The sequence below is a fragment of the Ambystoma mexicanum genome, chromosome 2p, assembly GCF_040938575.1.
Source record: "Ambystoma mexicanum isolate Mex_15411 chromosome 2p, UKY_AmexF1_1, whole genome shotgun sequence".
NCBI lineage: Eukaryota > Metazoa > Chordata > Amphibia > Caudata > Ambystomatidae > Ambystoma > Ambystoma mexicanum.
Window position 1 is genome coordinate 377,777,711 of NC_090923.1, and position 16,005 is coordinate 377,793,715.

The window sequence follows — 16,005 nt, forward strand, 5'->3', positions numbered from 1 at the left end:
AAGCCAAGAACCAGGCCATTGTATAGAAAGAATATGCATTTATTAATTAATCAGGAAGATTAATATTTACACACCATCACATGATACGCCACTTTCACTGTGGCACAAAACAAAGCTTCAATATCAAGGACTCACCTTTGGGAAAAGGCATTAAAAAAAGATCTAAGATTACACCACATGTGCGTTTTCTCTTTTGGGTCTCAGGTAAATAAAACACAGGTCAAATCAAAAGTTCAATCTCTAGTGCCAACAATGATGCAGCAACTTAAAACATGACAAGATCATAAGCTTTACATGGCAAATAATATGCAACACTTTTCTATTTGCAAAAAATAATTCTCACATGAAGTGCCCTGTATTTTTAATATCCCTGCACACTAGGCAGTGTAATCCTGTTGGAGCACAACAGACTTTTAAAAATAAAACACTTTCTATGTATATTTGGGGCCTCAAGCCCAGCGACCACATCTCTTCAGCCCTAAATTCTCTTCACTGGCTGCCGGTTGCTGCAAGGATCAAATTCAAGACCCTCTGCATCATCCACAAGGCTTTCTGGGACCTGGGATCCCGCTACATCCAGCTTTCTCTCCCTAAATACCTCCCGGCTCGAGTCCTTAGCTTCAACTCTCTGCCGATCAGACGTTTCTCTAAACAGAAAGTGGGAGGTAGATCTCTTTCTTTGGCAGGAGCATCCCTCTGGAATGGCTTTGCTTTTCCTGTCAGACTTCAGCTGGATCTCCTTAGTTCTTTTTCTCCTCCTCCTTCCCTCTCCCCTTCCCTTGCTAATGTCCCCCTGCCGCTGCAGCTGGTGCCTGGTCCCTTATGTGCTTTACTGGGACCAGCCCCTCCTCATCCAGCCCACTCCAGCAACCCTTCACCAGCACTTGCCTTTGGGCACCCTTTCTGGACTAGCCTGAATCTGGTGCACCCTTTCCTCGCACTAGCTGACCTTGACCCCTGGTTTCCCCTTGACACTTGCCCTCTTGGGCTTCACCCAGCACTTGCCCAGCCCCTGGGGCCTCTACCTTTTTGCACATCCCCCTTTGCCTTCCCTCATCCAAGAATATGCATTTATTAATTAATCAGGAAGATTAATATTTACACACCATCACATGATACGCCACTTTCACTGTGGCACAAAACAAAGCTTCAATATCAAGGACTCACCTTTGGGAAAAGGCATTAAAAAAAGATCTAAGATTACACCACATGTGCGTTTTCACTTTTGGTCTCAGGTAAATAAAACACAAGTCAAATCAAAAGTTCAATCTCTAGTGCCAACAATGATGCAGCAACTTAAAACATGACAAGATCATAAGCTTTACATGGCAAATAATATGCAACACTTTTCTATTTGCAAAAAGTAATTCTTACATGCAGTGCCCTGTATTTTTAATATCCCTGCGCACTAGGCAATGTAATCGTGTTGGAGCACAACATACTTTAAAAATAAAACACTTTCTATGTATATTTGGGGCCTTAAGCCCAGCGACCACATCTCTTCAGCCCTAAATTCTCTTCACTGGCTGCGGGTTGCTGCAAGGATCAAATTCAAGACCCTCTGCATCATCCACAAGGCTTTCTGGGACATGGGATCCCACCACATCCAGCTTTCTCTCCCTAAATACCTCCTGGCTCGAGTCCTTAGCTTCAACTCTCTGCCGATCATACGTTTCTCCAAACAGAAAGTGGGAGGTAGATCTCTTTCTTTGGCAGGAGCATCCCTCTGGAATGGCTTTGCTTTTCCTGTCAGACTTCAGCTGGATCTCCTTAGTTCTTTTTCTCCTCCTCCTTCCCTCTCCCCTTCCCTTGCTAATGTCCCCCTGCCGCTGCAGCTGGTGCCTGGTCCCTTATGTGCTTTACTGGTACCAGCCCCTCCTCGTCCAGCCCACTCCAGCACCGCTTCACCAGCACTTGCCTTTGGGCACCCTTTCTGGACTAGCCTGAATCTGGTGCACCCTTTCCTCGCACTAGTTGACCATGACCCCTGGTTTCCCCTTGGCACTTGCCCTCCTGGGCTTCACCCAGCACTTTCCCAGCCCCTGGGGCCTCTACCTTTTTGTGCATCCCCCTTTGCCTTCCCTCATCCCAGCCCTTCCACCCTGACCTGACCCCTGCCCCTCGCACTTATTGTCTCTGCACCTGCACGGTCTAAATGTCACAAGGCCTAGTAAGACTGTTGTACTGTTATTATTTTCTCGCCCCCCCCCCACCCCATTGTCTTCTGGCACCTGGGAAAGCTTGTTTATAGGCACCATGCAAATGCCCAATACATAAACACATAAAATAAATATATAGAACCCTTCTTCCTTCACCACAAGCCTATGAGGAATCTCTCTTCTTCCAAGAGTCACTTTCCCACTCTCAGTAGAGAGTATGTTTTTCAATCGGGGACTTACCTTTAATACATTTTGGCAAGACACTTTTCTGTCCCAGCACAAACACCCATATATGCTGTTTACATTCAGCACCCCTCTGCTTTAAGGCAAGGTCTCACAAATGGTGAATATTTAAGAATGTTGTGTAGCCAAGTCACTTTAGAGAATGTTGGGGTTGGCAATGAGAAATAGGATTACCCAATTACTTTAACAGACCATATTTCTATTCACAATGGAAGAAATGTTGTTGATTTTGAATTTCAACAAAATCACCCTGTGTTAGCTGGCTATAGGGTAGTTAATTTAACTATTATTTAGTAAAAATGCTAAGGAACCTACTTATTTTACCCAACCAATCAAGAAGGGAAAATATAAATTAAGCAGATCCCCACAAGACTTGGCTTAGTTGGACAGGTTTACTTGCATAGAATATTTCTGGGTTTCATCTCATAGGGAAAGGACAGGTATTTGGTCAGATGGCCTCTTCAGGTTAAATCATGGATAATTCCAGCATCACTCCCCTTTGATTTGCATCTGTTGGTTTGGGTCTAAGCCAGCTTTTAGTCTTTCTCTGGTTTCCTCCAGCAATTCGTCAGCAGTTCCAACTCAGATGACTTTGGACAGCTATCCCCTATTTCTATTGTGCGTCCACTTATGAACCCATAACCAAGCCCCAAATTATTAAAATTAGGATGTAGCAGGCTATTGGCTCTCGATTTGGATTGAACCTCTATTGTGACTTGCATTGCAATAATTGGTTCCTGAAGTTATTAGGCATCATCCGTTTGAATGATAACCCTGCACTTTTGAAATAGCTTTTTTCCCACTTAAGTAAAGACTTAAAAACTATAACGTGTCAAATTTCTTGACTTTATAAATGCACATTACAAACTATATGTTTCCAAAATGGCCTAATTATGCCGGACTTAATGAAACATGTCTCATTTCGGCATGATGTTGTAGGTTCTAATTACAGATTTTCGTGATTTATTCAACATGAAATGTTGTATACAGATATCTAATTTAATAAGCTATCATCTTCCTGAATCTCTTGCTTCACAACTTCTTCTGGGAATCTGTTATCCCATTTCAGCTTATAACTTTAGTTCCCAAGGCCTATTGTTTGGGGAATGGTCTAATTGGTAGGTCTGTTCATAAGAGGTTTAATTATATTTGTCCCATATTGACTTATGGTTCCTGGGAAAATACACAAAATATGACCGTTCATCTAAACCTATAGCAGTCTCTTAATTATACATATAATGAGTTCCATGAACAGTACATTTAGTTTCTCCACTTATAGGAAGATCCAGCCATCTGTTTCTTTTTGTTGACGCAATAAATCCATTAACATTCTTGTGAAGTCAACGTCCTGCAGAAGTGATCTTTTCTTCCTGGCAGATGGGTCTAACTCTGCCCATTATCATCATGTGGCCGTCTCTGTACCATGTCACTTGTCTATCAGGTCCTAAACTACACCATGAATCAGATTTGTATCCATGTATTTTTAAGATTTTACTTCTATTAGCTGAATCTTCTGTTTTCACAGGGGTCAACCCTGTATCCTGGCAAATACCCTGGCCACTATCTTGGCTCGGTGAGCTTCACAAAATGTTTCTTTTAGATAAAGATGGGGGGACGGTGTGCAGTGCCTGGGCCTTAAAATCTCATGAGACAATGGGCCTCATTACAAGTCCGGCAGCCCAAGATATCAGGCGAGGGAAAGTGTAGGTCCCCATTCCATAGAGTTTCATAGGTCTCCATGGGAATCGGAGACACGGAAGCACCAGCACCATTGCTAACACTGCTGGTGCTTCTGTGAAAACTCTGCAGCCGGGTGCCGTTATGTCCAGCAGGTCAGACGTTTCGGGGGCAACGGCCGCCACCTGCAGGGTTGTAATGTGGTGGTCCAGAAAGGGTGCCAGTACAGTGTGCCCAGCACCATTATTTCCAGACCGCCACACGTATAATGGTGTCCAATATCATTTTTGGCTAGCACAGATTTTCTTCATACACAGAAACTGGTGTTTTTGAATGTTGCAATTCCTTTTACACATGTGGCCTACTTTAATATTTGGCCTCAGGTCATATGGCCTCAAGTCATATGTAAATTTCTCCTGCACCATGCCTGTTAATCTTTACATCCTGATATATATGCACATTACTCTGGCAATGGAGATTCGTTTTCATGTTTTCATTGTTGTAAGCTGCAAAATGCACACCTTTCCATGTGATGTAATGTAACCAAATTCATAAATCATTAAACTAAGGCCCGGCAGCATCTAGGCACTAGGAGAACAGCAAGTGACCAGAGAAAAAGGTGTTAAGAACAGAGAAACTTTAGAAGCATGGTCATTATTTCTGCTTTAACAAAGTTACACTTTAGGCATTATCACATTTAATGGAAAGTAGGCCACTGGTTTTGGGGCTTATCATTTCAGCATAGGGCCCATTTAATTTTTTGTTTTCTTCTTCTGACAACATTGTTGGGCTATGTGGCAGTGCTGAAATGTACATGCTGGCCTTTTCTCTGCCAGCCCACAGTGAGTGTTCAATATTCTGTACTTTTAGGCCCCAGTCAGCCAAATGCAGTTTCCTTTTGTCTTGGGGATAAAACTATCCCAAGAATTATTTGTAAACGTTATACGCAGCTGCTCTGTGTGCCATCAAAACGAAAATATGAAAATACATCGATTTTTCTCTCTAAATGTTTTAAAGACAAAAGCATACATTTTCCCAATCCCACTACAATTCGTCATGTACGTAGGACCAAGAAAGAAAGGGAAATAGAGTGAGGATTGCAGTACAGAGGTACTGTGATATTTGGAATTAAGCATCACAAGTGGCAAGGAACAATACATTTCAGGTTACCGACAGTCACTGCGACCATATGGAGGTCACAGAGCTCTAATGTTGCTTGTTTAATGTCGGATCAGTGTTTGATCCAAAAGTAATGGTATACTTGTAGCATGTTCTGAGTGTAGAGAGGATTCCATGTAATTGGTGGGTAAATACATACCCACGTCAGGGATTTGGGTATATTCTCTCCACCTCACTTATGGGCTCCACTTCCTTATATGTGTTTGGTGGTGGTGCAACTCTTTGATGCAAAGATAGTGAGCTTTTTCATTATAATGAGCACACCTCTTGCCACATGACCGTCAATTGTGACTTCTATTTGTTACTTTTTTTTACTCTGGCCCACTAACTGGCCGTTGTTATTAGCCCAAAGATGGCATACCGCAATCACCACCTCCTCAGACCAGCTGAAGGAAGAATACATGTTTGTTGTGACAACTTGTATGAAAATAGAAACTGAAGTGGACTACAATCCTGCCAATAGTGCAGCAGTCTGAGTTCTCTCACACATCTGTGATATCCATGTCCTGAGGCGGATGTCATAGCACAGTACACAGTTAATGTTGATCGCTAAATAAACGCTCAGCATCCAGATAGGCTTTTAGCCCACAAAAGGATAGCTCTATTTCACAATAAACAATAATGACAACAATCACTCACAAACATAACTCCTTACAGAACCACTCTGTATCCTCTGTTGCTGCATTGGCAAGCAAGGCAACATGTGATTAAAAAATACTATAATATTTCATTCAACTGTGCTCTAAGGTGTGCAGCCCTCATCCACACCTTGTCCATTAAGCACTGCCCAAAGAGGGAATTGGGCTGAATGAGTACTGTAACTTGAGAACCACCCTAGTAGTACAACACTCTGATGTCTTGGTGACCATCTACATCATGCAGTATCCTCTTCAGACCCCATCACATACATAGGATATGGAGGGAGCTCCAGGAACTGGACTTGAAGGAAGACACTGCGTTTTGGTCATGTTTCTCTCAACAAGTAAACACACTCTAAAAGCAAGCAGCTGTGACCTTCCCCAAATTATTTATCTCACCACTTCATAGCAATATGTTGGGTGGTGTAGTACGTACTCAGCATAAGATAGTTTATATATGCTCTGCCGCATGTGAGCAGTTTGTGGCTACCTCCCCCATCGACATCTGCACTGCTCTGGCATCGTTCAATCCATGATTGCAGGTTGCCACAGGGCCTGCCAAAAGAATCAGTTGTGCCAGTTGAAACCCTTGCATATGCTCTGACCGTCACACCCAGCCACTTTGAAGGCCAGCCTCTGCCTTAGTCCCAGTTCTCGAGGATCTCAACAATGCAGTCTCACCCCCACTGAGCCACCATCCTGGTTCTCTCACACACTCCACAGTGCAGGATGACACCAGAGTCTGCACAGGGCCTGCTCTTGCACACACATCACCCTGCTGCTCGGCCTTGCTGCAGTGTTCCATTCCTATTCACCAGGTGTGGACGGGGAACTAAAAGAGGCCCTGGAAATAATTCCAGGGGACCAAAAGAGGCCCTGGAAATGAAGTTCAAAGTGGCCGTTATGACACATTTTAAGCAAGCCCAAGACTTTTCCTATGATAACATTTGCAAATACCACACAAAAGAGGCCCAAGGTGCAGAGGCCCACCGGGAAATCTCCAGAGTTCCCTATAGGCCAGTCCAGGTATTCACCACCATCATGAGGGGATTGGGTGCTGCGAATACCGTATGGCCCCATGACCTTTGCGGGAGTATGAAAGACACCTCCATCTCCTGCCTTGGCAGATGCAAGACCCTCCTGCTATGGACTCTGGACTTGCAGCCTTCTCCCATGACTCCCTTAACTAACTGGGCACTTTTCCCTAATTGTATGGGTTCCACTGGCTGGATGGATAGAACAAGAGATGTTTTAAATAAACCCTTGAGTGTGTTAAAGAGTTGTTTTTAAGGCTGTCCTCATTTTTTAATGTTTCTGGTGAGACCCAGCAATGTGCTGTGTTGAAAACTCATGATGTGGCACAGAATTTTAAACAATATGAATGATATTCTTATAACGTTGTTGTAACATTGTGTGTCAGTGGTATTGCACAGTTGTATTGCAATCTTGTGATCATCCACACGTCAACTGACTTTAATTGGCCGTGTGGTGTAGCAGAACCTCAGAATAACAAGGAACAAATAGGCATCAACATTGAACTAGTTTTCGTCACCTTGTAAACGTGTGTGATCGAGCATAAATCACATGTGTTATGACTGCTGCGCTAAACAGTATGGCCTGATTGAAACATTGGGCATGAAGGTTTCTTGCAAATAAATGTAACTTGTGAATGAACAAAATTACCGATTGCGTTTCATGTTTTGAAAGAATGGTAAATCACCAGCAAATGATGCAAGGGTGTGTACATTGTGAGTGTCCAATTGGAAAACAGTTGGAACATCCCCTAACATAGCTCTGTGTGAATAAGCCAATGCAGAGAGCTTTGTGAAACCTGCAGGTAACATGTTGGTCCCGAGTGGTACTGACTCATCCTTTCGGTGAATGAAGGGTAATAAAATTACCACTTTGTTGGATAACTATAAACAAATCGGAGTTCAGTTATTTCGTGGTACCATTACCTTTTAAAAAAAAAAAAAAAGATTTAGCATTTGTTAGGTGCCTTATAGAACAGAATTGTGTTTCAAAGCACCACAAGGCTAAATGGGAAGGGAACAGGGGAAACATAACAATGCAAAACAGTAAAATGCAGTCATGGTCCTACTTGGCCTTGTGGCATTTGGATGTACAAGTGCAGTGCGGAAAGTGCAAGAGATGGGAGGTAAGGGGGGGGTAGAGGAGTGCACAAGTGCTGGTGGAAGGCCTGGGATGAAAGTGCGAAGGGAGCCAAGGGGAAGAACCTCAGGCTAAGTGCTAGCGAAGGCGACTCCAAAGGGTTGGATGCAGAGCCGCCAAGCAGGGGCCATCAGGGGCAGTGCGGTGGGGGAAGAGTGCTGGTATTGACTGGGTAGAAGAGCCTGGAATCCTGTGAGTTTCATGAGGATCGGGCCACCAATCACAGCGGCAGTGGGATGATTAAAAGGGGAGGGAAAGCGATAGAGAAAAGCAGAGTTTTGAGCAATTTCTGGAATTTAAGGAAGTCCGGCTCAAGTCTGAGTGCGGCAGCGAGGCTGTTCCGAAGGGAGGCACCAGCCACAGAAAAAAACCTGCCCAAAGAGTTGGAGTAAGAGGAGCGTAGGGCTCTAGCAGGGGAGTATTTGGGAAGGGAAAGTTGGAGATAACATGATTCCAGGTCCCAGAAGGCTTTGTGGGTGATGCAGAGGATCTTGAATGTGATCCTTGCAACCACCAGGTGCCAGCAGAGAGGTTTTAGGGCTGGAGAGATATGGTCCCTGGGCTTGAGGCCAGGGATAGGTCTTGCAGCCCTATTCTAGATTTGCTGGAGGGGGTGCAGGAAGGAAAGAAGGGGATTGAGAAAGAGAATGTTGCAGCAGTCCAGCCTGGAGTGAGCCATAGCTCTGGTGACATTGCGGTTCTGTGGGAAGGCGAGGAAAGGAAGGATGCCTGGGAGGAGGTGGAGCTGGAATTGGGATTTCTTAGTAAGATCCATGATGCGAGGGGTGAAGAAGGGAGCGGAATCAAAGATGACCCAAGGTTTTTGGCCTCACAGAATGGTGAAGATAGAGGGCTCAAAGAGGATGACCAAAGGGTAGGAGGGAATGAGGGTGCAGGTGTCCCAATGAGAAGCATCTCCATTTTACTGGCATTAAGACAGAGATCATTAGCTGCAGGTTGGTGGCGACCGAATTGGATATGGGGATGTCCCCAGAAATGAAGGCATCCAGGCTGTGACCATCAGAGTAGGTCGGGCCGAAAGGGAGAATGGAGAGAGAGGGAGTCACAGAGGACACACAACTGAGAGGTGGATGATTCAAGGGTGTCAATGTGGATGTTGAAGTCACCAAGGAGGAGGAGTTTGGAAGAAGAGATTGAGAGGGAGGAGGGAAGGGCAGCCCATTCCAAGAGGAAAAGAGAGATAGGGCTAGGTGGCCTGTAGATAATGGTGAGGGAGTAGGTGTGACTCCAAGCCTTGACGAGGCATTCAAAAGAGGAATAGGATTGATAGGTATGATGGAGGCAGGGTCCCACTCAGGGAAGATCAAGGCAACTCCAGCTCCAGATCTGTTAGGTCTGGGTTTGGAGAGGATTTTGTAGCCCTTAGAAGGAGAGTATCAAGTGCAGTGACAAAGCTGGCGTTGAACCACGTCTCGGTAAGAGCTAGGATGTCATGGTAGAAGTCTTTGAGAAGGAGAAAGATGTCAGAGGAGTGTTTGACAGCAGAGCGAGCATTCAGAGTAGCTTAGTGAAGCTGGTTAGCACTTTTGAATGTTTTCTGAGGGAGGTAGAGGGGCGTGGTACTCCCTTCCGTGGTGGTGGAGAGGTGAAAGGAGAGGAAGAAGGGGTGGCAGGAGAAGGGAGGAAGTTTATGAGAGAGGGCAGGTGCCGGTCGAGAAGGAGGAGAGTAGGTTGAGAAGCTGGGGCCATGATAGTGACATTGTGATAGATGTTAATGATACACCTAGAGGATGTGAAGTATGCCTGGGATACTTCTCACCTAGTGCCTCCATTAATGGGTCAGAAAAAGGGATGTCCATAATAGTCTGCCTCGAAGTGGCACTGACGTAGGTGTCAGCAATAGGTAGGCCTGGGTTATACTCCAGGAGAACTTTTTTTGTCTTTTTTTCTTCCAGACGTTGAGCGAGAGGGAGGTTAAGGGATAGGATAGCAGTTGGAAGAGATAAGGGAAATAGAGAGTGCAATGGGAGTAGCAGAGGAGAAAGAGGGACAAATAGGGGAGCTGCGGTGCGCAGGAACTTACCAAGTGGCCTAGCAGCCAATGCACAGATTAAAGCAATTCAAATTTTCAATAAAGCACTAAAATACAGTACAAAATGGAGAAAGCACAGATTTAAAAGCACACCTAAATTAAAATTCTCAATAAAGCACTACAATACTGGAGAAAGCACAGATTTAAAAGTACACCTAAATTCGAATAGCCAATAAAGCACTAAAATACAATACAAAATGGAGAGTGCCCGATTTAAAAGGCAGAGCTGAAATTGAGATTCCAGTAAAGCACTAACATGCAGTACAAAAGAAGAGTGTACAGATTTTGGGGAAATTCCTGAATTCAATTATTGAGCAAGGCAATACGAAGCAGTAGAAAGTGTTCAGTGAGAGGTTAAAGCGCTGCAAATAAATTTAACAGGTGGTAAAGAAATTAAGTGAGGCAAGAGTCAGACAGGCACCCAAGGCAGAGGAACCAGGGGAAAGGGTAAAGTCCAGGTCAGGGCGATCCGCGGTGCTTACCGGTACAATGTGAAAACACATTTTTCATGTTCCTTAAATGCAGGAGTCTCTGCCAGTGTATTCATTAAGGAGCATTACCTGGAGACAAGTCCCTTGCCTGAGTGGCATGGAGGGGGGCTCCCTCCAGCTTCGGACAGGGCCAGAGAGGGACCTTTGTGAGCCGCATGCCTGCCACCTCAGGATAGGCCCAGGAGTTGCGCTGCACCTCAAATCAGGTGCAGGCTATATTGTAGTCAAGACAACCTTGGAGACACTATGGTGCCATTGAACAGGGCAGGCATCTTGCAGCAGGACGCTATGTTGGTTCAGTTTTTAGCGCCATGTGTGCTTTTCACAATTTTTGTGAGTGATTCAGCATTTCAGTACCCTGCAGATACAACGATCTTCTGCCAGTGGTAGGAAGGATTTTACAGCACATTCAAAGCGCGGTGATGCCTGAGGGGTTTACTTGCCTTGATATGAGTCTGCATGCCTCCAGACGAAGAAGCAGCACGTTGATGCAAAGCAGGATGAGTGAGGCAGGCAAGCGACCAACACATGCAGGGGTTGCAGGCAGAAGAGAAGTAAAACGGTCAGACAGGGGCCTTTGTGTGGGCCTTTGTATCGGTGTCCGGGTCACGCATGCAGGCTCCTCGTAGTCCCAGAAGTTGCTCTGTGCCTCCAATCAGATGCAAGCTATACTGTAGTCAAGGCAACCATGGAGGCACTCCTGAACCGGTGAACCAGGCAGCCATCTTGCAGCAGGACGCTATGTTCGTTCAGTGTACAGCGCCACTTGTGCATTTCACATATTTTGCGGGCGATTCAGCATTTCAGTGCCCTGTAGATACATCGATCTTCTGCCAGTGGTAGAAAGGATTTTACAGCACATTGCCTTAGCTCTTGGCCTTCTATATTTTGGATGGTAGTAGCCCCATACTTACACTTGTAGTTTTATTTTTCATTATAAATCCATGATTATAAAGCAATGTAACAATACGTACTATTCTGATGTGATATCAATGTTTGCAATAGAAAGATAACAAGAATTGTAAAAGCTTTGGGCACTTTTTTTGGTAAAGCCACAATGCACATGTGCGTATCTGTACATGTTTACAGACAAAAGGGAGTTCATTAAATGCTATTGATAAATATGTCATACTTCTCATGTGTAATATCTTGCAATTTCTTTATATACAATATACTTGTACTAATCCTATTTCCAAGTGCCTGCACTTCTTCTTCAGCTCGTGTGCACAAAATGTAACATGCCTGTGCTAACTTGAACACTACATGCCCTCTGGATTCAGACACAACTCGTGGCTTTCCCGTTGTGTTTTACACATAGCTGGGGCTGTTTTTTTTGCTGAAAGTACAAATGCCTTTTGAAAGAAGCCCCTCAAACTCCCAAAGCCATTTCCTCTATGTTTTCTTGTTCTGTTGTGCTTTCGCCTTGCATGTGGTTTATCTATCTTTTTCTAGCACTATGCTCTTTCTCTTCCTTTATTGCCTGTCCCTCTAAATACAGTTGGGGTCCTGTCAGTGGAATGCTGATCTCACACCTCCATCCATATGGCCGCGCCCCAACCAATCACTACATTAATGGTGAGCTTTCAGCCCTCGCTGACGCATGCATGGAGTGTGAGTGATTGTGAGTGTTTTGCGCCTGCAGTTAGCCGCATTCCGCTGGCCAAATAACCCTGTAAGCATCAATATTGTGTGATTAGGAGTCTACACGTGCACAGAGCAAGGCACAGATGCCCCTCACACAGTGCTTGTGCAGACTTAGCTTCCATGGGTCTATTGCGATATAAAGCACTAGGTGCATACGTTCGTGCGTGGTGCCACCTGTTAGACGGTTGTCAGTGTGTGTGGAGCCAGGCTCCCGTATCTTTTAGAAAAGCAGTGGCAGAAGTGCGTATCATAAGCAAATCAAGGCGCAGTTGGTTCCCACAACATTGAGTCACTGTTTGGATAATTGGGCGGCTCAGCCCAGACGATAGATGTAATTCTAGACTTCCAAACAGAGGTAATCTCCCTTGCTCGTGTTAAGTACACATTAACATCTGTTAACTAAACAAGGATCCGCAGGTGGTGCCCTTCCATAGTGATAGGAACTTTGTCATCAACATATGGTCTATTTAGTCTTTCATATGGCTAATCTATGCCTTTTCCTTCCAGTAGGTTGTATTTGCTTTCTCCTGTGCTTTAAGCCAACCATAAAGATTTCTTGTGGTGTGCCTGCAATTCTGTTGCCAAACAGAATACTTCATTCTACAATGGTTTAGCGAGATTCTCTTGACAAACAAAAATCACATTTGTGATCATTGAATTGTTCAATATTGTTGCATCGGTTGGGCAGCAACACAGGAGAGGCTTAGGGACCCATGCAGAGCTGCAAGCTCTTCACTGCGTTTTCTAGACATAATGCGGCTCATTTTCCAAGTCCCCATAGCTCAAAAGCAGATGCTAAAGTCAGGCTTAATGGTGTAGTGCATGTCTTAACGCCTCCATTCACGCTATGGGGGATTGTCATTGTTTTTAAAGGCATAGGGTGGGGCCAGAATGAGAGTTACGTTTTCCGCCTCTGTTTGACCTCCATCGTCAAAAGCAACTTGGTTTTACGCCAGCATGCGGTTTTCATGCGGGCGTGAAACCAATGGAAACTGCCGGCTTTTTGCTGATGCAAAAAGCCAGTGGTTTCCATAGGAAATCATTGTAAACGCTGCCTGCCAGGCCTCATTTGCACACAGTGGAGTGCAAATAGAGTAATGAAAAGAGGATTCCACTGTCTCTTTATACTTCTCAGTGCAAATGGCAAAAATTGTCCAGAGTGGACCTGTTTGCATGTAAGTGCACACGTAAGCAGTCCCCTCCGAGCAATTATGTTTTTCTTTAAAATGAGCGCCAATATGTTCCAAAGTTCGTAAGATAATTGCTCAGCTGATAACCTAGCTCAGCGAGTTATGTGCTAGCTGCAGAGATGGGTGAAACATGCAAACATGGGTTTGGGGCCTGAAAAGGTTGACTCATTCTTCCTATGGTCCAGAAATGTAGTACCAATACATTTGTTATTAATTACACCTATTGCTACAGTGCTCATAGAGGAAGTGATCTACTGCAGCATGAAACCCTACGAGCAGGAGAAGCAAGCTACTGCTTAGATCCTTCTGTTGCAGATATACATGGTTGCATCATATCAGTACAGCTTTCAGTGGCTTCTTTATGGCTGGATATGATGATTAATATACAGTAGATTGCAGCATCCGTATTCAAATGGTTCTACATGTATTTTTCCCTGGCTCTTTTATGTTCACTTGGAAACCGTATTTTCTAAAACCTTTGTTGATTGATTTTTCCGATCAGGACATTTTCCATGACATGTATACATGGTCACAATGTTTAATTTTCAAAGACATATATAACCTGACATTGCCATCTTACACACCAGAAATCTGAAGGACTTAGCAGGAGCATGCTGTGGGATGTATTGACCCACTCCGCTCTCTTATGCGGCATCACTCCGATAGTTAATGGTGCAAGACACAGCTACAATGGCGGCAAAACTCTGGTGTGCACCAAAAACCTCCAAAACCACGTGTTTAAATGCACAAAAAGATGGATGCACAACCTGCCACACATGATGCATATGTGGTGGGATAGAGCACACACTGCAGAAAATGTGGCAATGGGCCCCATGACCAGCAATTAGAGTGCAGAGAGAGAAGCAGCGCTTTGCAAATGAAACTACAAAATGTGCCTACAAATGACAGTTGCTTTGTTGCTAAAAATTCCAAAATGCCTATACACAACAATTCTCAACATTCAGAATCTTGCTTGGTGCTAAAATTCATGCAATCTAATGAAGCACGGCGAATATACAAAGTCCTAAAGTGTAAAGAGTAAAACATTTCCTCAGACAAACTGGATTGTCTGTAAAATGACAGCTCCTGTCAAAATCTGTGTGCAGTACACCGGGCTACCTGTGAATGACAGCTGTCTGGTGACCTCCTGATGAAATTGCAAAGTATCTAAATTAAAAGTCTGCCGGATTAGCAAACACAAAAGGATTGTTGCTAAAAGGAATACAGATCTCAGTTGTGTTTTTGATCCCACAGATTTAAAGCTAAGAAAGTAATGTATTTATGTTTGATGCAACACGTTTGGTTTCTGTTGGATTTAAAACATTAAGAATAAATTAGCCTGGCTGAGCTGCAAGGAGTGGAAAAACAGGTTTCTCCCAAGGTGAGGGAAATCCTCTCAGCAGAAACTCACTGGTATATGATAATTGTGGGTTAGGCTAGACTTTTCTCTACAAAAAGAGAATGAACAACAGCAGATCCTCCAGCCCAGGAAATGGATGTGTGAAAGGGTCATAAACTGCTCCTGGAAGAAATTCCCCAAAGGAGGGGGCCACTCCTGGACTCCAGGGAGAGACAAAGGGGCGGACCATTTGCTGTTAAGAATGAACAATGAACAATTTTTAGAGACTCATAACTTGTGATTCAAAGTGGTGAAAAATATAAAAAGGACAGAGTTGTTAGTTTAATTTTTGGCTGCACTTTGTAAGAGGCAGTAGAACTGTGTAAAATACTCTGGACAGGAACGTCAATATATGTGGTTTTATGTGAACGGTATTAATGTTAGAATTGTGAAAATGTACACACAAAATTTGGAAAATTTGTTCATGGCGAAAAGGACAAAATTCTGTAGAAAGGTGAAACAAGATCCCACAGCTGCAGGATTTTGATGAACAGGTGCTACATCAAATATGTAGTCTTTGTATGTGATTTGTATAGAGGTGACCAATGTAGAAATATTTATATAGGATAAAATCCGATTTTGACACTAGTGGCTGAGGGGAGGTTTCTAAGGACTGTAAAGCTAAACCATAAATGTGACATCATCCGGCCTTGATCCAATCACTCAGATGCAAAGCGGAGATGAGGTCCTGATCCAGTCCCAGGTGCAAGCTTAGTTAAGCCGGCCCATACACCCATTTTGTGATGTCTTTTAAAAGGATAAATAGAGAGAGCTGACAACACATAGGGACTCACTGATTCACTCACTTTCCTGATTCCGGCGAAGCACTTTGTTCCAGCATTCAACATCCAGCTTTAAAATCCTTCCAGATCCAGATGCCCAGATTCTTGCCAAGCAGTAGAGAACTATTGACTTTCAGCAAGGCCTAAATCCTCAAACTTATTCTCACAACCCAGTGAGCACTGTGGTGTGGGAAGGCCTTCTGAACTAGTATCCTGAAACGCTCTGGCTTGCTACCACAAGGCTTGACTGAGGAACTCGCTATCCAGCTGAGCTTAAATACTCAGAAACAAGAAGGGTAGATCCTGTGCAAATATGTTGACCAGCCTAGCTGAGCCAGTCCCGCGCCTGATGTGCTGTCCTTCCTTGACAGACCCAAT

The 16,005-nt window shown here is 44.2% G+C and overlaps 1 protein-coding gene across 24 annotated transcripts in view; it reads left to right on the plus strand.

Moving 5' to 3' along the window:
• CADPS (calcium dependent secretion activator) overlaps positions 1–16,005 on the plus strand; it is a 2,044,505-nt gene that overhangs the window by 692,180 nt on the left and 1,336,320 nt on the right. The gene's annotated exons all lie outside the window — the stretch shown is intronic.